The sequence below is a fragment of the Amblyraja radiata genome, chromosome 28 (assembly GCF_010909765.2).
Source record: "Amblyraja radiata isolate CabotCenter1 chromosome 28, sAmbRad1.1.pri, whole genome shotgun sequence".
Taxonomy (NCBI): domain Eukaryota; kingdom Metazoa; phylum Chordata; class Chondrichthyes; order Rajiformes; family Rajidae; genus Amblyraja; species Amblyraja radiata.
Genome location: NC_045983.1, coordinates 29,718,186 through 29,744,067, shown reverse-complemented (window position 1 = coordinate 29,744,067; position 25,882 = coordinate 29,718,186).

Sequence of the window (25,882 nt, the reverse complement as noted above, 5' to 3'; positions counted from 1 at the left end):
AGTGGTCCGGAGGGCATACTGCATCTCCAAACTAAATTAAATTGTGACTGTGATCGTATTATTGTAAAATTGTTGTGGTTCTCTGATGATCTTTAGGAAAGGAAAGGCCTGGATCGAGTGAATGTGGAGAGGATGCTTCCACTAGTGGGGGAGTCTAGGACCAGAAGCCAGAGCCTCAGAATAAAAGTACATACCTTTAGAAAGGAGATGAGAAGGAATTTCTTTAGTCAGGATGTGGTGAATCTGTGGAATTCATTGCCACAGACGGCTGTGGAGGCTAAGCCAATGGATGTGTTTAAGGCGGAGATTGACAGATTCTTGATTGGTACGGGTGTCAGGGTTTATGGGGAGAAGGCAGGAGAATGAGGTTGAGAGGGAGAGATAGATCAGCCATTGAATGGTGGAGTAGACTTGATGGGCCGAATGGCCTTATTCTGCTTCTAGAACTTCTGAACTTATGAATATGACTATTGATTGCCCCCAAAAATGCTTGGCATTCCATTCGGTCTCAAGGGCAATCAGGGACTAGTAATAAACGCCAACCTTTCCTGCAGTGCCATACTCTCATGCACAGGGGAATAAAGTCTGATTGATTGTTTGTAGATCTCTTGTCTAGCTCACAGATGTTGTATATCACCTGTGGTGTTACATTCTGGGAAAGGAGCCACGTTAGAACAATATTGTGCTCAGAATCGTACAAAATATCCAGCCAGCAAGATGAATGTCATAGTCATAGATTTGTATAGCAACGAAATGGGCCATCAGCCCAACATTCCCTTGCTAACCTTTTTGCCCACTCTAATCTCATTTAACTATGTGTTAGTCTGTATCTTTAAATGCCTTATAGACATAGAAATATAGAAACATAGAAATTAGGTGCAGGAGTAGGCCATTCGGCCCTTCGAGCCTGCACCGCCATTCAATATGATCATGGCTGATCATCCAACTCAGTATCCCGTACCTGCCTTCTCTCCATACCCTCTGATCCCCTTAGCCACAAGGGCCACATCTAACTCCCTCTTAAATATAGCCAATGAACTGGCCTCGACTACCCTCTGTGGCAGGGAGTTCCAGAGATTCACCACTCTCTGTGTGAAAAAAGTTCTTCTCATCTCGGTTTTAAAGGATTTCCCCCTTATCCTTAAGCTGTGACCCCTTGTCCTGGACTTCCCCAACATCGGGAGCAATCTTCCTGCATCTAGCCTGTCCAACCCCTTAAGAATTTTGTAAGTTTCTATAAGATCCCCTCTCAATCTCCTAAATTCTAGAGAGTATAAACCAAGTCTATCCAGTCTTTCTTCATAAGACAGTCCTGACATCCCAGGAATCAGTCTGGTGAACCTTCTCTGCACTCCCTCTATGGCAATAGTGTCCTTCCTCAGATTTGGAGACCAAAACTGTACGCAATACTCCAGGTGTGGTCTCACCAAGACCCTGTACAACTGCAGTAGAACCTCCCTGCTCCTATACTCAAATCCTTTTGCTATGAAAGCTAACATACCATTCGCTTTCTTCACTGCCTGCTGCACCTGCATGCCCACTTTCAATGACTGGTGTACCATGACACCCAGGTCTCGCTGCATCTCCCCTTTTCCTAGTCGGCCACCATTTAGATAATAGACAATAGACAATAGGTGCAGGAGTAGGCCATTCGGCCCTTCGAACCAGCATCGCCATTCAATGTGATCATGACTGATCATCCCAAATCGGTACCCCGTTCCTGCCTTCTCCCCATATCCCCTGACTCCACTATATTTAAGAGCCTTATCTAGCTCTCTCTTGAAAGTATCCAGAGAACCAGCATCCACCGCCCTCTGAGGCAGAGAATTCCACAGACTCACAACTCTCTGGGTGAAGAAGTGTTTCCTCGTCTCCGTTCTAAATGGCTTACCTCTTATTCTTAAACCATGGCCCCTGGTTCAACATCGGGAACATGTTTCCTGCCTCTAGCGTGTTCAAACCCTTAATAACCTTATATGTTTCAATAAGATATCCTCTCATCCTTCTAAACTGCAGAGTATACAAGCCCAGCCGCTCCATTCTCTCAGCATAGGACAGTCCCACTATCCTGGCGGGATAGACACAAAATGCTGGAGTAACTCAGCAGGACAGGCAGCATCTCTGGAGAGAAGGAATGGGTGACGTTTTATGTCGCGACACTTCTTCAGACTTACTTAAATGGAAGTCTAATCTCCAGATCATATTACCACAACATATGCAGCAAGCCTCGGACAAATATCGGTGCCGGCTCTGGGTTGGTCTGTACCTTTTCATACCTCTAGTTTTCCTCTCCCTGACTCCCAGCCTGAAGAAGGGTCTCGACCAGTTTGATACAAATACATCGATAGATGCTCCTGAACACATCATCAGTGATGTAACCTGGGGTCATTGGGTGTTTTGGGTCTTTCAACATCAGACACCCTCACCCAGGCGACCCAGCCGTGGTTGATCAGACCACGACTTATGTTCAGGTGGCATTCGCTCCTCCCCATGGACCTCCTCTCCTGATCCAGAGCCATCTCGAGGCCTTCTCCGCTGCCTCTGTGTCGGTGTTCTTGATGGCCCTTCTCCTCGCCACTCCGTTGATGCCCAGTGCACTCAAGGCTTTGTAGAGCGATTGCCCTGCAAAACCTCTGCAGCCAACCTCGATGGGCAAACACCTTGCCTTCCAGCCCTGCTTGCGGCAGTCTATGACCAGTTCTTCATACTTGGCCATCTTCCTCTCGTGGACGTCCTCGTCGAACTGATGCCAGACTGCCGTCTTGCAGGCCTGAGGCCATTTGACTCGAACCTTCTCCGGAGAACTGTTCCGAGGGACTAGTTGGGCCACTTGGAGGCTTCGGGCTCTATGGGGTGATTCCGGGCCCGGCTCCTCCTGCGTCTCACCAGGTAAAATACCTTGCATTGTGACAAACGTCACTCATTCCATCTCTCCGGAGATGCTGCCTGTCCCGCTGAGTTACTCCAGCATTTTGTGCCAAAACCAGCATCTGCAGTTCCTTCCTCCACACTTCTTTCTATGCCTTGCTTATTTGCTGAGAAAATAATGTGGGGCAAATAATTTGAAGTACAAAAGTAAAGAGTTAACACTAAATCCATATGTATCACTGGTGAGAATACAGTTGTGATGTTGTGCCCAGTTTTGTGAACTGTAGTTTGGGAATCTTACTGTGGGAAAGATGTTTAAGTTTAGATTTTCACACAGAGAGTTGTGAGTCTGTGGAATTCTCTGCCTCAGAGGGCGGTGGAGGCCGGTTCCCTAGATACTTTCAAGAGAGAGCTAGAGAGGGGTCTTAAAGATAGCGGAGTCAAGGGATATGGGGAGAAGGCAGGAACGGGGTACTGATTGGGGATGATCAGCCATAATCACATTGAATGGCGGTGCTAACTCGAAGGGCCGAATGGCCTACTCCTACACCTATTGTCTATTTTCTATTCTGGAATGGGTACAGAAATGATTCACTGAAGTCATGCAAGTGAGAAGGCCATTTTGCATAACAAATACAAGTGTCTGTTCATACATGGAGGGCTTCCTCCCAGGCCTTTTGTATCTCGCATAGATGCGATTATTGAAAGTTTTCATGCTGTTCCTTTCATCGGTGCCCAATGCCTTCATGTTCTTATCCCCTCTTGGGAAGAGATTTCCCTTCCATTGATTCCATTTATACCTCATGCTGCCTCGGCAAGGCCAGCAGCATAATCTAGGACGAGTCGCACCTTGACCACTCCCTCTTCTCCTTTCTCCCATCGGGCAAAAGGTATAGAAGTGTGAAAACGCACACCTCCAGATTCAGGCACAATTTCTTCCCAGCTGTCAATAATAATAATAATAAATTTTATTTATGGGCGCCTTTCAAGAGTCTCAAGGACACCTTACAAAAATTTAGCAAGTAGAGGAAAACCATGTATGCGGAATGAAATAAATAGTAGAGACATGACTAGTACACAAATTAAAGACAGAATTCAATTCAAAACACAATATGAGGCAATTCAAGCACAGATGAAAAGGGAGGGGGACGTGGGGCGAAGGATAGGCAGAGGTGAAGAGATGGGTCTTGAGGTGGGACTGGAAGATGGTGAGGGACACGGAATTGCGGATCAGTTGGGGGAGGGAGTTCCAAAGCCTGGGAGCTGCCCTGGAGAAGGCTCTGTCCCCAAAACTGCGGAGGTTGGATTTGTGGATGGAGAGGAGACTGGCTGTTAGCAGGCAACTGAACCATCCTACCGCAACCAAAGAGCGGTCCTGAACTATTTTCGGACGATCTTTGATCGGACTTTACTGGCTTTACCTTGCACTAAATGTTATTCCCTTATCAGTCTGAAGTAGGGTCGCGACCCGAAACGTCACCCATTCCTTCGATTTAAACCAGCATCAGCAGTTCTTTCCTACACGTTATTCCCTTATCATGCATCTGTACACTGTGGATGGCCCAATTGTAATCATGTGTTGTCTTTCCGCTGGCTGGTCAGCACGCAACAAAAGCTTTTCACTGTACCTCAGTACATGTGACAAGAAACTGAACCAAACTGATTTCTTCTGAATTTTGTATACATTTTATCAGCAATTACCCTGCATATGTGGTTCCTGATGATTGTCCCATCTAAAAATAGAAATATATTTATACTTACTTTATTGGAGTTTTACTTTAAAGATACAGCGCGGAAACAGGCCCTTCGGCCCATCAAGTCCGCGCCAACCAGCGATTGCCAACTACACCGACACTATCCTACACACTAGGGACAATTTACAATTTTACCGATGTCAATTAACCTACAAACCTGTACGTCTTTGGAGTGCGGGAGGAAACCGGAGCACCCGGAGGATTACCCACGCGGCCGCAGGGAGATGGTACGAACTCTGTACAGACAGCACCCGTAGTCAAGATCGATCCCGGGTCTCTGGCGCTGTAAGTGCAGCATCTCTATTGCTATGCCACTGCGCAGCCCGAGATATTCTTCTCTACATTCTTGCTATCAATCCTTTACATAATCTTGAGTCCTCTGGCAGGTCGGCCTTGTTCTTCTTCTCATTAGGCTCATAGAGTCATGAGAGATTAATTATGGAGACAGACTCTCTGTCCAAGGAATCGACAGCAATGATTTACCGCCCTTTTACACTAACCATACGTCCATCCTGTTTTTAAAAAAAAATCTCTGTATATTCTCATCGATTCCCTTCTGACTTAACCACTAAAAGGTAGACAGTAAATGAAGACCAGAAGCGGCATAGTGATGGAAACAGAATTTATGGTGACTTTTAAAAGGCACATTGATAAACATTGGGAAAAAAAAGGGGGAATTAAGGAAATGAGTGAAGGGCAATAGCGTGGGAGTAGATGGGTAACTATTTCAGAAAACGAATGACCTGCGCCCGTCCTATATAATTTTCTGAATGATACAACGATTGGATGATGAGAAAATGTATTGTGTAGGACTAAAAGCTGTAATTTGACTGCACTATTCCCCGTTCAAGCAAAGTGTCCTTGCAAAAATAATTAAATTCAACCCTGACCTGACAATTATTAGCAAAACATGTGTTTCTGGAACCTTGAGATTTGAAGTGAAGCTCAGAGATGTATTATCCTTTCACCGCCCTGGATGCGTTGGAATCCAGTCGACAATACACATCAATGCCTCATTGCCATTTTAACAATACCCCTCTTTCAGGCTGTCACTTCACGTCACAATGTAGTCCAATTCTTTCAAGCTTTGCTGTCAGGGTTTTGTCAGGCTGTTACAATAATTTCTCTTTCCCCTTCCCAAGGCCTTTTTGTCTGATAACAAATAGCTTGACACACAACATGCATCTAGTCATAGCAATGAAATTTCTTGGTGATACTAAGTATTCATCTTTGCAGTTGAAGATAACAAAATTAGTGGGAGGAAAATCAAACTTTGAAAGAACTAATTAAAATTGTGAATAGAACGGATTGATTGCTGGTCGGTGTGGACTCGATGGGCTGAAGGGCCTGTTTCTGCACCGTACCTATAAAGTCAAGTTCAAGGCCACATTTATTGTCACAAGCACCAATTAAGGTGCAGTGATATTTGAGTTACCAAACAGCCATACAGGTAAAGAAAAGAATGCAATACACAATAATTTTAAAATAAACATCCACCACAGTGGAAACAACATTCCTCACTGTGATGGAAGGCAATAAAGTTCAGTCACCTTCCTCCTTTGTTCACCCGTGGCAGTCGGGGCCTGAACCCTCAGCACCGTCGGGATGATGGAGACTCCAGCGTCGGGACGGATTGAAACACTAAAGTGTAAATTTGACGTGATAATTGTGTTGTGTTTTAGCTTGAAAAGGCTTCAGTGACTGAATATCATGAGAATGATCAAGATCAGCCTCCTGCATTGGAATCATTTGATGTGGTGTTTTCACTAATTCGGGGACACAGGTCTCTTTGACAAGTTTGATATTTGGTGCCCGCCCTTAATTCTCCTTGAGACGGTTGTTTAGGGCTTTCTCTCTGAGCCACCAATATCCTTTAGACACAAGGAATTTCTGATTTATAAAAAATAAGGTGCTGTAGTAACTCAGCAGAGAACATGGATAGGCAACGTTTTGAGTCAGGATCCTTCTTCATTATCGTAGTGGGATATCGTAGTGGGAGCTGAAAGCTGGAAGAGGGGGGGGGGGGGGGGGGGTGGGACAAAGCCTGGCAAGTGATAGGTGGATACAGGTGAGGGCGTTTTTGACTTGACCGAGGCCACAAAAAGTGTTAGATAAGGAGAAAAGAGATGTGAAACGTGAAGCCTGAGGAAGGAATATGAGGGGAAGAGGAAAGAAATGAGTGCACATCCAGCTGAGGCACAGGGGAGACAGGGAGAAAAATGGGTGGAGGGCAGTGTAATGGGGGGGGGGGGGGGGGGGGGGGGGCATATTTATAGGCTATGTTGTTGGATCCTGTTGTTCGAATGACTTAACTCACGAACAGTGATTAAGGCCCAAAGACTTTCATTAGCAATACAGCATAGGTAACTTCATCTTAACACATAGCTCAAGATAGGGGAAGATAGGGAAAACAGGCTTTCTATTAAACCTGTGGGCGGAGCTACAGTATGACTCATAACATGAGTGGCGCTGATCTACAGGCTAGTTACCTGAAATTGGAGAATTAATTGTTAAGAAAGAACTGCAGATGCTGGAAAATCAAAGGTAGACAAAAATGCTGGAGAAACTCAGCGAGTGAGGCAGCATCTATGGAGTGAATGAAATAGGCAACGTTTCGGGTCGAAACCCTGAAGCTCCGCACACCGCGGCTTCAGGGTGTTATAGTCCGCGGGCCAGCGATCGGAGCACTTCTTCTGGCGATCCCCGGCAAGGGATCACCCGGCTCTGCGATGGAAAGTCCGCACTGAAGCTCTGGGCCCAACTCCGGGAGAGGCCGCACCAATCCAAGCTGTTAGGCCACGAGGGAGGGCGAAAATGCGACTAGGAGAAAAGTAGCATTCCACCGAGGTAAGACTGAGACAGTTTCCCCCTATTCCCCGCCACCCCCCCCTCCCCCCACACAAAAACACACTAAAACACACTTTTAGACATACTAAAAACAAAAAAAAGTCAAAAGGACGAACAGCTGTTGGCGAGGCTGCCGGCTCACAGCGCCACCCGATGGAGAGGAACCTGCAAGTGGTTGCATCCCTATTTGCCTGCTGCCCTTGTCCCTCTTTGTGATAAAAGGCCCAGTGTTGAGAGGTTGTCGGAGTAGCTTTGACAAGTAATTGCAGTGCATCTTGTATACAGTGTGCGCTGTGGAATGGTGCGCCGCTGGTGTATGTTAAATCTGGTGTATATCCAATTCATGATTTGGATTAATGGGACTCGTATGTGTTTTATCTTTTGTTTCTAATACAAATTGTGAAGCAGCTCGTCCATCGGGCACATTGAGAAGTTCATCAAAAAAATAACAGTAGAATCCTTGCTCTGCTTTCCATTGGAAAGAAGAGTTAGGAGATGACGTGTTCCACTAATGGGATCAAGGAGAGAGCGTTCACGTCGCGGCCCTGTTTCCACCAATCTTTCCGCCACCACGCACAAGAAGCACAAGACAGACACCATTGTATGCAGATGCCGAGAGGTGTGTCCAGCTCTGGCTGAACAACATCTGGTCTTCGGCGGCTTCGACCACCCCGGGCCGCGGAGTTGAACCGGCCCGTTCGCGGAGCTCGGGTTCAGCCGCGGGACTGACATTACTTACCATCACCCGGCGGGGTCACAACATCCGAAGCCTGGATCGTCTCGGCGCGGAGGGAGAATAAGAAGGGAAGAGACAAAGACTTAAGACTTTTGCCTTCCATCGCAGTGAGGAGGTGCCTGGTGAACTCACTGTGGTGGATGTTAATTTGTGTTTATTGTGTGTTTTTGTCATTTTTAATATATGTAGGACCGCAAGGCAACGAAATTTCGTTCAGACCGCAAGGTCCGAATGACAATAAAGGCTACTTTGACTTTGACTTTGATCTTGTGTGTGGACTCGATAAGAAGAAGAAGTTTCAATAATGCATTTGGCTGATCACAAGAAAGAATAGGAAAATAATTTATACACGCATTCAACTGCCAGAATCTGAAGTTGTGGTGCTGATCTGAGTCATCATCATTTAGAGAAAAACAAATTGTAAAAGGCTTCAATTAGTTTCTGTCCTTGATTGTTTTTCTGGAAAAGTGACAAATTGCTTTGCACTTGCTAAAGGGCCTGTCCCACGTTCCCGAGTTACTCACGAACTCTCCCGAGTATTCCCCTTGATTCAAACTCGGAGAATTACGGTAATAGCCAGCCGTAGGTACTCGGGGCTATTTTTATTTTACTCGTGGACATTTTACAACATGCTGAAAAAAAGTCCCGACTTACCTGATGCCCCAAGTACCTACGGCTGGCATTACGAGCTGACAAGATATATATCTACGGACTCCTGTGGACTCGCTACGGACATTCTCCGAGTTTGCATCAAGGGGAAAACTCTGGAGAATTCGTGTGTATCTCGGGAAAGTGGGACATGCCCTTAACTGAGCTGAGCTGGAGACCTTGAATGAAGCCTGGTTAATACTTGGAAAATGTCACAATATGAAACTGATTTGCAAAAAGCTTTATATTTCAATTCACTTGAGGCTTAAAGTGAATTCGTGAAACTGACTTGTTTGCCTGTGGTAAACATGTATCGAATATGATTTTGGTTTTGACAAGCGGTGAGAAGGTTGTCAAAATGAAAGAGTACCTCAGATCTCAAGCATCTGTTGGTAAAGTTGACAAATAGAATTGGGTTCAAAAGGCACGATATTTCTACCATGCTTTTCATGTGTTTAAGTAACTTTTCTTACCTTTTTTGTGGGGGGAGGGGGGGGGGGGGGGAGGGGAGGGGGGGGGGGTTAGGAGCCTGAGAGAAAAATAAAACTATATGTTCGTAGAAAGAGTCATTTCTCCTGGTCACTACCAATCCAATTTATGATTACATCTCAGAAAATGCATGTACAATAAATGGTATTTAAGAGGCTTTTGGATAGGCACATGGAGGAGCGTGGAGGAGCGTGGATCTGGTGCAGGCAGATGAGATTCATTTATTTTGACATAAACATCATGGCCAAAAGGCCTGTTCCTGTGCTGTTCTTTTCTATGTTCGATAGATGGACAATAACTTACGTGCAGTCCCTGCAAATTTCATAGCAACGGGGAAGTTGCAACAGAGGAGACCTTGTGGGTCTCTTGTGGTTAAGCCTGTACCACTTTCTGCTTCTCCACAAAGCCTGTCCAAAGTATTATTGTGTAATGAATAAATTACAATCATTGACACGGTCTTTTAAAATTCAAGTATTTTCATTCATTTTGTTACCAATCCATGGATTTTCTACCAAATGTAAATATTCTGGCAACTACCTCCTTGAGGACGTTGGACTTTGTGTCAGGAACCGATGCACAACAAGCTGATATATATTCTGCATCATCCCCTTTACTCTACCTATTGTACTTGAGTTTGAACTGATTGTGGGGTGGGAGATTGCAACCTTCACATGGTCCGCCCTGTTTCGACGAATGCAATCAACCCGGCGTGCACAATCAAATAAGATCAAATAGAACAAGTTGTCATACAGCTTTAGGCTGTGCACGCCATATGCAAGAAGAAGAAGAACTGATTGTATTGATGTGTGGCATATCTGATCTGCGTGGATAGCATGAAAAACAAAGCTTTTCACTGTACCTCAGTACACGTGAAAATAATGCACCTAATCCTAGTTACTTTTTAAAAATTCAATTGCATGCAAACCCCTGCATGGTATTTCTGTATGAAGGAATGTGAGGGCCTGGTGAATATTTATCTTTTATTATTACCACCAAAATTGACTTTATAATTAGTTATCACTTTGCTGGTAGTGGGATCAAAGTGACACAGGTTAAAAAAAACATTTAACTGGCTGTGAAGTCCTTCGATAATGTGAAGCCAACTAAATAACTGAAAGTTTAAGAAGGAACTGCAGATGCTGGAAAAATCAAAGGTAGACATTGCTGGGGAAACTCAGCGGGTGAGGCAGCATCTATGGAGTAACTGAAAATGATTCTTTTTTTTTAAAAGGGAAGTTATATAAATCTGATATATTCACTAAGGGTGAGCCACTCATTACCTGTGTTACTGGTAATTTGAGAGAATCCATTTAAACCTCTCCTTCATCCTCTGACATTGTTCCAGTGAAGCTCAGTGTAAATTCAAGACACAACACTTCATACATAGAGTGATACAGTGTGGAAACAGGCCCTTTGGCCCAACTTGCCCACACTGGCCAACAGGTCTCAGCTACACCAGTGTTTAGGTTTATTATTGTCACGTGTACCGAGGTACAGTGAAAAGCCTTTGTTGCGTGCTATCCAGTCAGCAGAAAGACAATACATGATTACAATCGATCCATTTACAGTGTATAGATACATGATAAGGGAATCACGTTTAGTGCAAGGTAAAGCCAGCAAAGTCTGATCAAGGATAGACCGAGGATACCAATGAGGTGGATGGTAGTCCAGGACTGCTCTCTAGTTGTGGTGGGATGGTTTAGTTGCCTGATAACAGCTGGGAAGAAACTGTCCCTGAAACTGGAGGCGTGCGTTTTCACAAAAGGTACAGAAGTGTGAAAACGCACGCCTCCAGATTCAGGGACGCTGTTCTCTAAATATTAAGCAACATTCTTGTTAAAGTTGAGGCATGAATCCTTCCACACCTTCCTTCACTTGCCTATTAAAATGTTGTTAGCAAATCGCTGAGAGATTATTGATCATCCCCGAAACTCAAAATGAACCAGGACGACCTGTGTTAGAGTCACAGATTCATACAACGTGGAAGCCCAGGAATTAGTAGGTTAACATATGATATTTGACAGCACCGGGCCTGTACTCGCTGGTGTTCAGAAGAATGACGGGCAGACCTCATCGAAACGTACAGAATAGTGAAGGCTTGGATAGAGTGAATGTGGAGAATACGGTTAGATAGAGCTCTTAAAGATAGCGGAGTCAAGGGATATGGGGATAAGGCAGGAACGGGGTACTGATTCTGGATGATCAGCCATGATCACATTGAATGGTGGTGCTGACTCAAAGGGCTGAATGGCCTACTCCTGCACCTATTGTCTACAGCCTTGGCATGACATTGGGACGTGGAGAAGTGTTTTTATTTGAGGTACCTTTTGAATTGTATTGAAGAAGACAGTTTTTGCTGAGCAAGCTTCCACAAAAAGGAGTTGATTGCGACCAGGTAAATTGATTGGAAATTGGATTTCCACCATATTGATGTGGAGCTAATGCTAAATAATATCTCAAAATTGGGAATTGTTTCCCTTGGTTTCCCTGCATTAAGCGGCAGAGCAAGCATATTGCAGCATCTTCGAACTGCACTTATCAGTTTAGTTTAGTGATACAGAGCGGAAACAGGCCCTTCAGCCCACCGAGTCCGCAATGACCAGTGATACCCACTACACTACCCTACACTATCCTACACACACTGGGGAAAATATTTACATTTATATCAAGCCAATTAACCTTCAAACCTGTTCGTCTTTGGGGTGTGGTAGGTAACGGAAGATCTTGGAGAAAACCCACGCAGGTCAGGGGGAGAACGTACAAACTCGTACAGACAAGACCCGTGGTCAGGATCGCACCGGGGTCTCTGGCGCTGTAAGGCAGCAACTCTACCGTTACGCCATCGTGCCACCAGTTCATGAAAGGGTCAGCCTGTACCAGGCCTTGTTGGTAATGAACCTTCAAAGAAAAATACAGGGGCTAACTTTTAACAGGCAAAACACTATCTTGGGGATTGGGTGGGGGACTTTACAATGTGCATAACTCAGAGCTTTCAGTGTAATATTCTCCTTGCTGAACCATGAGTTTTTAACAAAATTCTTTTTTTTGTGACATTCGGTCCATTTTCTGTTGGCAAATAATTATTGGGTTGAAATGAGACCAGGCAGGTTGAGTAAAGTAGTTTTTATTAACAGGGAAAACGGAACAAAAACTCGTGAAAATTGTGTGCCTGACAACTAACCAACACAGCTCCCGTCGCTAGGAGGAGCGCTGAATAACTGGCTAAAAGCTCCTGCGGTCACGTTACCGTGCCGACCAATGACGAGGGTTCAGACTTCCCCACCCCACCACTAGGTGCCGCTACAGGGTGCCTTGCATTTTGGCAAGATGGACACAAAATGCTGGAGTAACTCAGATAGGTCAGGCAGCAACTCTGGAGAAAAGGAATAGGTGATGTTTCGGGTCGATACCATTCTTCAAACTGAGAGTCAGGGGGGAGGGAAACTAGAGGCATGAACAGGTTGAGGCCAAATCAGAGCCGGCACCGATGGCCAAGGAAAAGTGGAGCCCACAATGGTCCATTGTTGTCTGTGGAAGAGGTGATAACGAAGGGATATATTGATGCGAACAGTGGAAGGAACACTGGCAGGATGGCTAGTGTGGAGGAGAGGTGGAAGAGAAAGGGAAATTCAGGGGTTACTTGAAATTAGAGAAATCAACATTCACTTTGATAACATCATCAAGTGTGAAATATGAAGGAGAAATAACATGTGATTTAAGGTGGACAGCACAGTGTTGGGCGGCACTCCTTATAAGTGGGAAGAATATTTTAAACATCCACAAAATTGCGCTCAAATTCTCACACGAATGTGGATTGCAGTTAGGTCCAATTTCTAAGTACAATCTTTCTGATGGATATCGATCCTACAACGGCCAATGCACTTGGAAGATCTCCTACTTTGAAGTGGTGCACTGGGACCTTCGCATGCCCCCTTGAGAGACCTGATGAAACATCTCATCTGAAAGACGGCACTTCAGCAGGGCAGCTCTCCTCTGCAAGTGTCTATCAGGATTATAAGACCAAGCCTCCTGGGCTAAAGTGCACTCCACCATCTCGTTCCAGTTCAGAACGTACAACAACATTCCAAATCATTCTCTAATCTTCTCATATATTTTGTTTAGAAAAAAGCTTCTTTAAAAATTTTGGTTACCAACTTAAAATATATATGAGCACTGATTTAAATCCATAGCAAGTCCTTTGATTAGTACAGTCAGTTCTGATAGTGTCGTGCACCGCATACTTTGGACCAATCTTTTATTATGGACCACTTTCAAAAAATCATTTTCCAGGATTTGAGCATCAGCCGCAAAACTGGCCTTAATTGCCTTTGAGAAGATAATGTTGAGCCTCCTTGATCTGTTGCATGCCTCTGGTGAAAGTGCTCTTGCACCGTAGTTGGAATTGAATCCAGAGAAAATGATTAGTTTAGTTAAGAGATACAGTGCGGAAACAGGCCCTTGGGCCCAACGAGTCCATGCCGACCAGCGATCCCCGTACACCATCACTATCCTACACACTAGGGACAATTTACAATCTTTACCAAAGCCAATTAAACATAGAAACATAGAAAATAGGTGCAGGAGTAGGCCATTCGGCCCTTCGAGCCTGCACCGCCATTCAATATGATCATGGCTGATCATCCAACTCTGTATCCTGTACCTACCTTCTCTCCATACCCCCTGATCCCTTTAGCCACAAGGGCCACATCTAACTCCCTCTTAAATATAGCCAATAACAACCTCTTAACCTATAGCCTCTTAACACACAAACCTGCACCCCTTTGGAGTGTGGGAGGAAACCCGAGCACCCGGGGAAAACCCACGTGATCACGGGGAGAGCGTACAAATCCCGTACAGACAGCATCAGTAGTCAGGATTGAACCCGGGTCTCCTGCGCTGAAAGGCAGCAACTCTACCACTTCTTCTTCAATATGGCATGCACAGACTAAAGTTGTACGTCAACTTGTTCTATTTGATCTATTTGTTTGTGCACGTTGGGTTGATTGCATTAGTCGAAAACAGGGTGGACCACGTGAAGGTTGCAATCTCCCACCCCACTCTTATTCTGTACCACCGTGGATCAGAGATATAATTCTAAATTAGGATAGTATGAGTCTCGGAAGAGAGCCCACAATGGATGATATTCTGTGCACTACAGCACTCTCATCTCACCATGTTCGGACCAAGGCTCTGATGAGGTCTGGAGTTAACTAGGTCTTGGCAAAATCTAAACTGGACACCAGGGAGTGTGTTTTTGATGAAGTGTTGCTGGATGAATTTGACCATGACATTTTCCTTCAGTTTGCTGTTTATTAAGGGTACACTGATTGGACAGTAATTTTCCAGATTGGATCAGGCCTGCATTTTTGAGGAGGATATACCTTGGCAGCGTTTCACATTAGTGGGTAAATGCCAATGTTTTAATTGTGCAGGAGCAACATGGCCAGAGGCACAGTGGTCGCAGCGGTAGAGTTGCTGCCTCACAGCGCCAGAGACCCGGGTTCGATCCTGACTACGTGTGCTGTCTGCACGGAGTTTGTACGTTCTCCCCGTGAACTGTGTGGGTTTTCTCCGGTATCTCTGGTTCCCCCCCACACTCCAGAGATGTACAGATTTGCAGGTTAATTGGCTTGGTATAATTGTAAATTGCCCCTAGTGTGTGTAAGATAGTGTAAGGCTCAGACTCGGTGAGGCGAAGGGCCTGTTTCGGTGCTGTATCTCTAAACTAAACTAGAACTATCATAGATGGCATGATGTCTGGCTGCATAGCCTTTGCTGTATCCAGTGCCTTCAGCTATATCTTGGGGTCAAAGGTCAAGTCAAGTTTATTTGTCACATACACATACGAGATGTGCAGTGAAATGAAAGTGGCAATGATCGCGGACTTTTGTGCAAAAGCCAAACAAACAAACAACCAAACAAACTATAAACACAATCATAACACACATATTCTTTTACATAATAAATAATGGAAGGAAAAACGTTCAGTAGAGTTAGTCCCTGGTGAGATAGGCGTTTACAGTCCGAATGGCCTCTGGGAAGAAACTCCTTCTCAACCTCTCCGTTCTCACCGCATGGCAACGGAGGCGTTTGCCTGACCGTAGCAGCTGGAACAGTCCGTTGCAGGGGTGGAAGGGGTCTCTCATGATATTGTTGGATCTGGAGTTGCACCTCCTGATGTATAGTTCCTGCAGGGGGGCAAGTGAAGTTCCCATAGTGCGTTCAGCCGAACGCACTACTCTCTGCAGAGCCTTCTTGTCCTTGGCAGAGCAATTCCCAAACCAGATGGTAATGTTCCCGGACAAGATGCTTTCCACCGCCGCTGCGTAGAAGCACTGGAGGATCCTCGGAGACACTCTGAATTTCCTCAATTGCCTGAGGTGGTAAAGGCGCTGCCTTGCCTACTCACGAGTGCTGAGGCGTGTGATGCCCATGTCATATCCTCGGAGATGTGGACTCCCAGATATTTAAAACAGTTCACCCTATCCACAGGATCCCCATTTATCCTCAATGGAATGTACGTCCTCGGATGATGTGCCCTCCTAAAGTCCACGATCAGCTCCTTCGTTTTTTTGATGTTCAAGAGGAGGCTGTTATCCTGGCACCAGAGTGCTAGACCAGCCACCTCCTCCCGGTAGGCCTTCTCGTCATTGTCTGAGATCAGGCCCACCACCACAGTGTCATCAGCAAACTTAATTATTGAGTTGGAGCTGAACCTGGCCACACAGTCATGTGTGTACAGGGAGTACAATAGGGGGCTGAGGACGCAACCCTGGGGCGATCCTGTGCTCAGGGTGAGGGACTTCGATGTATTCCCTCCCATCTTGACTACCTGGGGCCTGGCGGTGAGAAAGTCCAGGACCCAGGCACACAGGGAAGTGTTGAGCCCCAATTCCATTAGCTTCCCGGCCAGTCTGGTGGGGACTATCGTGTTGAAGGCTGAACTGTAGTCTATGAACAGCATCCTCACGTAGCCCCCCTTCTGGCTGTCCAGATGGGAGAGAGCGGTGTGCAAGACCTGGGAGACCGCATCGTCCGTGGATTGCAACCTTCACGTGGTCCGCCCTGTTTCGACTAATGCAATCAAATCGACGTGCACAAATGGAAGATCAAATAGAACAAGTTGTCCAACAAATTTAGGCTGTGCACGCCACACGAAAGAAGAAGAAGCTATATCTTGATATCACATGGAACAAATCAAATTGGCAATACCATATAACCATATAACAATTACAGCACGGAAACAGGCCATCTCGGCCCTACAAGTCCGTGCCGAACAACTTTTTTCCCTTAGTCCCACCTGCCTGCACTCATACCATAACCCTCCATTCCCTTCTCATCCATATGCCTATCCAATTTATTTTTAAATGATAGCAACGAACCTGCCTCCACCACTTCCACTGGAAGCTCATTCCACACCGCTACCACTCTCTGAGTAAAGAAGTTCCCCCTCATGTTACCCCTAAACTTCTGTCCCTTAATTCTGAAGTCATGTCCTCTTGTTTGAATCTTCCCTTTTCTCAAAGGGAAAAGCTGATCCACATCAACTCTGTCTATCCCTCTCATCATTTTAAAGACCTCTATCATGTCCCCCCTTAACCTTCTGCGCTCCAGAGAATAAAGACCTAACTTATTCAACCTTTCTCTGTAACTTAGTTGTTGAAACCCAGGCAACATTCTAGTAAATCTCCTCTGTACTCTCTCTATTTTGTTGACATCCTTCCTATAATTGGGCGACCAAAATTGTACACCATACTCCAGATTTGGTCTCACCAATGCCTTGTACAATTTTAACATTACATCCCAGCTTCTATACTCAATGCTCTGATTTATAAAGGCTAGCATACCAAAAGCTTTCTTTACCACCCTATCTATATGAGATTCCACCTTCAAGGAACTATGCACGGTTATTCCCAGATCCCTCTGTTCAACTGTATTCTTCAATTCCCTACCATTTACCATGTACGTCCTATTTTGATTTGTCCTGCCAAGGTGTAGCACCTCACACTTATCAGCATTAAACTCCATCTGCCATCTTTCAGCCCATTCTTCCAAATGGCCTAAATCACTCTGTAGACTTTGGAAATCCTCTTCATTATCCACAACACCCCCTATCTTGGTATCATCTGCATACTTACTAATCCAATTTACCACACCTTCATCCAGATCATTGATGTACATGACAAACAACAAAGGACCCAACACCGATCCCTGAGGCACCCCACTAGTCACCTGCCTCCAACCCGACAAACAACCATCCACCATTACCCTCTGGCTTCTCCCATTCAGCCACTGTTGAATCCATCTTGCTACTCCTGCATTTATACCCAACAGTTGAACCTTCTTAACCAACCTTCCATGAGGAACCTTGTCAAAGGCAATGGAGAGGGTGGAGATCCCAGGTGAAACTAAATGCACCAAAATGAACAAAAGGTTGCCAATGTTCATGTTCATTAGCGATAGGAGCAGAATTAGGCCATTTGGCCCATCAAGTCTACTCTGCCATTCAATCATGGCTGATCTATCTTTCCATCTCAACCCCATTCTCCTGCCTTCTTCATTGCTTCAACTTTGACGTGCTCATGTGCTTGGACGCATCATCAGGCCATTGATAGGTTAAGTGAGTGGGGAAAAATGGTGAATGGCAGAATATTAGAAATTGTCCACTTTGTCAGGATGTTGATTTCCCTGGACCTGCCTCCGCCCGATAGCTTGACCACAATATGGCCGGAATGCAGAGCTTTGATCTGATAGTTGCTGGTGAGATCGCATAGCCGTGTCGGCGGCATGCTGTGTTTGTTGTTCAGCAGGCACGTAGACCTGCCGGTATCCCATCATTAGTAGGTTTGCCTGCTGCTGCTCTCGATATGGCCTTCTGCATCTCCAGTGAACCGCGATTGATTCCTGGCTTGATGCTAATGGTGGAGTGAGTAACTCGCCGGGCCAGAAGCTCACAGTTTGTGACTGTGCATGTTTCTGCTGCTGCTGATTGCCGACAATGTCTCGGACATGTCCAGTTCCCAGCTGTCAGATCGATTCTGAGTCTGCCTGATCCAGTGCAATTATAGGACTACACCACACAATGGGGGGGGGGGGGGGGGGGGGGGGCCTTCATGTAAAGAGGAGGCTTTGCAGAAGTCACTTCTACTCACGATGGAAGGTAGCATCTGCCACAGGTGGATTAGTGAGGACCCAGTCAAGTCGATTCATTACTGGTGTTCATTCACTCACTACCTGGCCATGACCTGCTCTGGCTACCAACTCGATCAGCAATGGTGCCATCAAACCACTCTTGTGGATGGACATTGAAGAGTAAACTATTGTCTGTACTTTCAGTGCTGTTCTAATTTTTGGTTAATTTTAGTTTAGCGCTACATTGTTGATCTTACTGGACTTTATCTTGCACTAAACGTCACTCACGTTATTCCCTTTTCATGTACCTGTACACTGTGTAATTATGTATTGGCTTTTCCGCTGACTGGTTAGCAGGCAACAAAAGCTTTTTACTGTACCTCAGTACACGTGACAATAAACTCAGCTCAAACTCCAACTTCTTCGTCCCTCTGGTTTACTGCCGTGTCTCTAACTCTGGTGGATTTGTCTTGTGCATGGGGTAAGATCTTCTTCTTATAGAGTCCACACACAAGGTTAGAAGTTGTTCAGCCAGAGCTGAACACACTTCTCGGCATCTGCACACAATGGTGTCTGTCTTGTTGCTTCTTGTACTTCTTTGCGTGGTGGTGGAAAGATTGGTGGAAACAGGGCCGTGACGTGAACGCTCTCTCCTTGACCCCATGGGGTAAGATGTTTGTCAGGATTGTGATGGAGCCGGCTGGTAGCTTGGAGATAATACAATACAATACAATACAATACAATACCATTTATTTGTCATTTGAACCTCACATGAGGTTCAAACGTAATTTGGTTTCTGCAGTCATACAAGAAAAGAACCAAGACACACACCAACACAATTTACACAAACATCCATCACAGTGAATCGCCTCCTCACTGTGATGGAAGGCAAAGTCTTGTCTCTCCCCTGCTCTCCATTCTTCTCCCGATGTCATAGTCAAAGTCAAAGCCCCCGGCGGGCGCTAGCAAGTCTGCGGCCATTTAAAGCCGCGCCGGGCGATGTAAGTCCCAGCTCCAGGTCACTTTCAACCCCGCAATTCGGGCGGGAGAAGTTGCCGTTGCCGGTGCTCCGTGAAGCAGTCTCCCCCCGGGGCCCGCGAGCTCCCGGTGTCACCATCCACCGGAGTCGGGTCGCAGCAGCGCGCCATCACAGCTCTCCACACTCCGAAGCCGGTCAGCTCCACGATGGTAGGTCCGCAGCTCCGCAGGCTCCGTGACGAGCCCCCAGGTCGTTCCGGTTAGAGGCCGCTCCACGGTGCTAGGCCCCAACGGCAACGGAGACCCGACAGGGAAAAGGTCGGGTCCCCGTACAGGGAAGAGACTTAAAAGTTTCCCCCACCCACCCCCCGCCCCCCCACACATACACAGTCAAAAACCAACTACAAACTATACCCTCACGGGACCCTCATAGAATAGAATAGAATAGAATGCCTTTTATTGTCATTCAAACAGCTTGGTTTGAACGAAATTGCATTTTCTACAGTCTTAACAATTACAAAAAAGTCAAGACACACACTTAACACAGTTTTTACACAAACATCCATCACAGTGAGTCTCCAACACCTCCTCACTGTGATGGAAGGCAAAAGTCTTATCTCTTCCCTTGTTCTTCTCCCGCGGTCCAGCAGTCCAACTGCAACGTCGAAGCGAACTGGGGCTCCCGATGTTAAAGCCCCCGGCGGGCGATGGTATGTCCCGCAGCCGTTAAGGTCGCGGAGGGGCGATGTTAGGCCCCGCTCCATGTCCTTTAAACCCCGTGATTCCAGCGGGGGAAGTTGCCGTTGCGGGAGCTCCGAAAAGCGGTCTCCCACCAGGGACCTGCGAGCCCCCGATGTTACCATCCATCGGGCCTGCAGCCGGAGCCCCCGAAGCTCCAAAGTCGGGTCACAGCCGCGTGCCACCACAGTTCCTGCCGCTCCGAAGTCGGCCAGCTCCGCGATGGCGAGTCCGCAGGCTCCGCGACTGGTGCCCTCGGGTTAGTTCCGGCCGGCTCCACGGTGTTAGGCCCAACGACACCGGAGACCCGACAGGGAAAAAGTCGGGTCCCTGAACAGGGAAGAGACTGACTGTTTCCCCCAACCCCCACATGTACACAACTAAAAAAATAATAAAACTAGAATCAGAACATACATTTAACGAGACAAAAATTTAAAAAAAGACAGACGGACTGCAGTCGAGCCGCTGCCGTTAGGCGCCTCCACAGTGATCAGAATTGACTACAGTGGTGAGTACAATTATGGTGTTGCTTGAATGATCCCTGGGGCAACTTTCTGATTTAGACAGCAGCTCTGATAGGATGGAGTGTGTAATGTTGACTGGGCCAGGAGATACTTTGCTGTGCTCTAATTCCAGACTGAGGTTGGTGCCAAGTGATCCACCTAGTTTTATTCCTCCTTAAGGGTTTTCACATGCTTTGGGGAGGGATGCACTCCTTAAAGAGCCATTCGGTGTACTGTTTTTTGAGATTTATTTTAACATTCACCGCTACATTTTCCTCCTCTACATCCAAGTATTTGTGTGTGAACTACTTTGATATCTTTCTGAGAGATGAGAAAAGCTGCAAAATTAATGCAAATCTTTTTTCATATTTCAAACTGCTTGCAGATATATATTTGAAACATTCTTATGCATGAAGAGTAAGTTCAGGGAAAGTAAAGGGTGTGGTGAGTGGGAAAACATATTTGAATAATTCATTGCAGTTCTTTAGAGACTAAATATGTGTTATGGATCAAGAGAACTGATAGATATGCAATACTTGGATTTCCAGAAAGTATTTAGTAAGATGCCACAAAAGGTTATTGGGAAATTAAAAGCTGATACCATTTATTATTATTATTTATCACTGTTAAAGACATTAGCGACTCAGTGGCGCTGGTTTCCGACGGGAACGGTGACGGACGCACCACACGTCTCCGTCCTCCAGTTCCTGCGGACTTCCGCCGCTGGAAGTATAGGATTTTGGTGTGTGTGTGCTTCATCATAATTCCTGGGGTGGGAGATTGCAACCTTCATGTGGTCCGCCCTGTTTCGACGAATGCAATCAACCCGGCGTGCACAGTCAAGTAAGATCAAATAGAACAAGTTGTCCTACAACTTTAGGCTGTGCACGCCATACGCAAGAAGAAGAAGATCATCATTCCTTACAATGCCATGTACGACAGTGGTCGCAACTTCTAGTGAAGTGTGGATGGCCGTTGGCTCGTGAGAAGCGCATCCGCCCTTTGACGAGTCTTGTTTTTGGTCCTGCTGGGGGTCCACAACCCCCCTCCTCACCTGGCAAACCAGGTGGGGGAGATGGTTTAGTCACCGACTATCCGACCATGGAGCAGGTAGCGCAGGATTACGTGGTAGCTGTGGTGGGGGGGGGGACTCCCCCCCCCCCCACCCCAACCTGACCTAGGAGGTATAATATGGTTTGAATGTGAGCTAACTAAAAGATGGCGGTCACGGTGGCACAGCGGTAGAGTTTCTGCCTTACAGTGAATGCAGCGCCGGAGCCCCAGGTTCGATCCCAACTCCGGGTGCTGTCTGTACGGAGTTTGTACGTTCTCCCCATGATCTGCGTGGGTTTTCTCCGAGATCTTCGGTTTCCTCCCACACTCCAAAGATGCACAGGTTTGTAGGTTAATTGGCTTGGTAAATGTAAAAATTGTCCTTAATGGGGGGGGGGGGGGGATCGCTGGTCAGTGCGGACCTGGTGGGCCGAAGGGCCTGTTTCCGCACTGTATCTCTAAACTGAACTAAACACAAAGTAAGCATTAATTGGTCTTTAAAGTGAGGGGGAAAGATACCAGAGGAGGTAGTTGAGGCAGGTACTATGACTTTTAAATGTTGCATTGTACCTTCCTCAACTACAACCTCTGGCAGCTCGTTCCATATACCTAACACCCTCTATGTGAAAATATTGCCCCTCATGTTCCTATCCTTTTTGGGCGGCACAGTGGCAGAGTTGGTGCCTTACAGCGTTAGAGACCAAGGTTCGACCCTGACCACAGGTACTGCCTGCACAGAGTTTGTATGTTCTCCCTGTGGCCGCGTGAGTTTTCTTCGGGTGCTCTGGTTTCCTCCCACATTCCAAAGACGTGCAGGTCTGCAAGTTTATTGGCTTTGGAAAAAAAATTGTAAATCGCCTCTAATGTGTAGGATAGTGCTGGTGTACAGGGTGATCGCTGGCCGGTGCGGACCCTGTGGGCCGAAGGGCCTGTTTCCATGCTATATCTCTAATGTCTAAATCTTTCCCTTCTGATCTTAAACCTATATCCCCTGGTTCTTCTGGTCTCCTACTCTGGATAAAATACTCTGTGTGTTCATCCCTTCTATTCCCCTTCACCTTTATAATATCACGCCTCACCATCCTGCACGCCAAGGAATAGAGTCCTAACCTGCCCATGTAGTTCAAAAACACTTGTTTAAAAGGATATTGGGTTGAGGATAGGTGATTGTGATATTTGTTATACTGATTGTATACTGATTCCTGGGATGTCAGGACTTTCATATGAAGAAAGACTGGATAGACTCGGTTTGTACTCGCTAGAATTTAGAAGATTGAGGGGGGATCTTATAGAAACTTACAAAATTCTTAAGGTGTTGGACAGGCTAGATGCAGGAAGATTGTTCCCGATGTTGGGGAAGTCCAGAACAAGGGGTCACAGTTTAAGGATAAGGGGGAAATCTTTTAGGACCGAGATGAGGAAAACTTTTTTCACACAGAGAGTGGTGAATCTGTGGAATTCTCTCCCGCAGAAGGTAGTTGAGGCCAGTTCATTGGCTATATTTAAGATGGAGTTAGATGTGGCCCGTGTGGCTAACGGGATCAGGGGGTATGGAGAGAAGGCAGGTACAGGATACTGAGTTGGATGATCAGCCATGATCATATTGAATGGTGGTGCAGGCTCGAAGGGCTGAATGGCCTACTCCTGCACCTAATTTCTATGTTTCTATGTTTCTATTGGGAAGGGTGATTATAGAGTGATGGGTTGTATATATGACTAAGATACTGTATAGTAAATGTGGGTTTTTTCTTTTTTTTTTCTTTTTTTCTTTTCTGTATGGCTTTGTAAATATTTGATTAGTGTTCAAATGTAAATAATTTGGTGTACATATAGTGGCTGGTGTACATATGGTGTACGTATAGCTGCTAAATTTGTATAAGATAATTACAAGCAGTTGAATAAGGGGTGGGAATTAATAAGCTTTGGCTTCTTCCTGCTCCTTTTCGGACACATACGATTTCATTTATTTATGGATATTGTTTATGACACTTTATAAATATTTTTGTTTTGTTTTTTGTACGCTGTTTCACACTTGCTTTTTATTCTTTTATTCTGTTCGAAATCAAGAATAAAATAAATTAAATCAATAAATAAAAAGCCCCGGTAAATCTTTTCTGCCCTCTTTCCGTGTTAGCAATATCCTTCCTCTACTGAACACGATACATTCACATCTTATAATGTGATGGTAGAATTTGCGTGGAGCGACAAATTGAAAGATTGATGCAATGAAAACAATTTTCAAAAAGGTCCAAATGAGAAGATACCAATGACTAAAATGCATCAATAATGCATCAAGGGCCCAGTTCCTCTTCAAGGGGGGACTTTCTACGCAAGTTAAAAAGCCGGCATAGGAATTTAAGTATAGATTAATATCTTTCAAATTTTTGCGTGTAATACAGTGAAATTGTGGAATCCTCGATGAAGAAAATGAAACAGTAGTTTCTCATGATAGCTTTGCCTGGAGTTGTTTCACAGATCCTAGTTTGCATGGCGACCAGAACAGCTATTCCCCTGGGTGTTGTAAACACTGCAGTTTAATGCACCTGCAGGTTTCTGGGAGCTCCAGACATCATCAATTTATTTTTGTAGATATATTTGGCAGTGGAAGAGACAACATTTTTAGTTTGTTTGCACAGAGCTCTTTAGCATGCTGTTTCTAAATTCATGAGAGCATTTGTTGTTTTCCACGGCATCGAATTGTGAAATTCAGATATGAACATCGACCGGGAGGAAACACGGCTCACCAGTTTTATAACAATTTCACTGCACTGTGTTGACTCCGTTTGTGCTTTCCCAAGGAGTTGCCAAACAATGTCAGTTAGTTACTGAGAGTTACTGTAGTTTTGTTCCTCAGAATAAAAGCTGTAGTAGCCATTTAGCTTAACTCAGTATGTTATAACTATGTTTGGGCCCGAAACGTCGCCTTTTTCCTTCGCTCCATAGATGCTGCTGCACCCGCTGAGTTTCTCCAGCTTTTTTGTGTACCTTTAAATTTGATCTGCCTGTAATGATGTTGGTGGGATTTATACGTAGTCTGAGTTGTGTTTGAGGCTGGGATTCTTGCGTGAACACGTGATTTGATGCCTGCCATCCGGGGCGGGATTGGGGCGGGATCAATGTGCACACGCTGGGGCGGAAAACCGGGGGGGCCAGAGGGGACACGTTCCCTCCATGTTTTGAGAGGTGGGGGACATCCCCCCCAAGTTTTTGTGATCCGGATTTTAAAACCCAGTGAAATCTACGCTTTCCGCGAGACAGTGGGGGTGGGACTGATGATCGAGGGCGCCGATTGGAGGAGAGGGACGTCGGTCAGCAGGCAGTGGGGGCGGGACATGATTCAGTGCGATGATTGGAGGAGGGAAGAGTGGGGGGGGGTGGGACTGAGGATAGAGTGCGGTGATTGGAGGAGGGAGACGTGGCACAGACCTGCGCCTCATCCGCAGCCAGGATCGATCCCGGCCGGCTCTCCGTCGCTGTCCCGTCCCCTCCTGAGTACCCCCCCCCCCCCCAGAGAGGTCGGCAGCAAAGATCCTCCACTATAGGATCTTTGGTTGGCAGTCAGACGGGCCAGCGCAGAGAAGCAGCGCTAAACCCAGCTAACTCTGCCTGTCTCGCCAGGTGAGCCTGCAGCCTTCCTGGACATGCGGGAAATATGGCCAGCGCAGAGAAGCAGTGCTGGTATCCCGTCAGTCCAGACAGGGCTGTAGTTAACCCGGTGAGACAGGCAGAGTTGAGCTGCATTTAGCGCTGGATTGAGCCTCCGAAGCCTCGCGCGCGCGTGTGTGTGAGTGTGCGCATGCGCGTGTGGCCGCCGAAAAATTGTGTCCCCCGTCCCCTCCATGTTTTGATAGCGAGTTCCGCTCTTGTGTACACGTGATAGATGTGGCCTGCCATCCGCTCACACACATGCGTCCCGGCCCCCATGCAGAACAATGTTGCCGACCCCTGCCCTAAACAGTAGTGGCAATTTCACAGAGGGCAATCTTCCTACAAACCCCAATATCTTTGGGATGTGTGAGGCAACTGGAGCACTCGGACGAAACTCATGCGGCCACGGTGAATCTGCAAACTCCACATAGACAGCACCCAAAGTCAGGGTAGAATCCAAGTATCTAGTTTTCTGTGGCAGCGGCTCC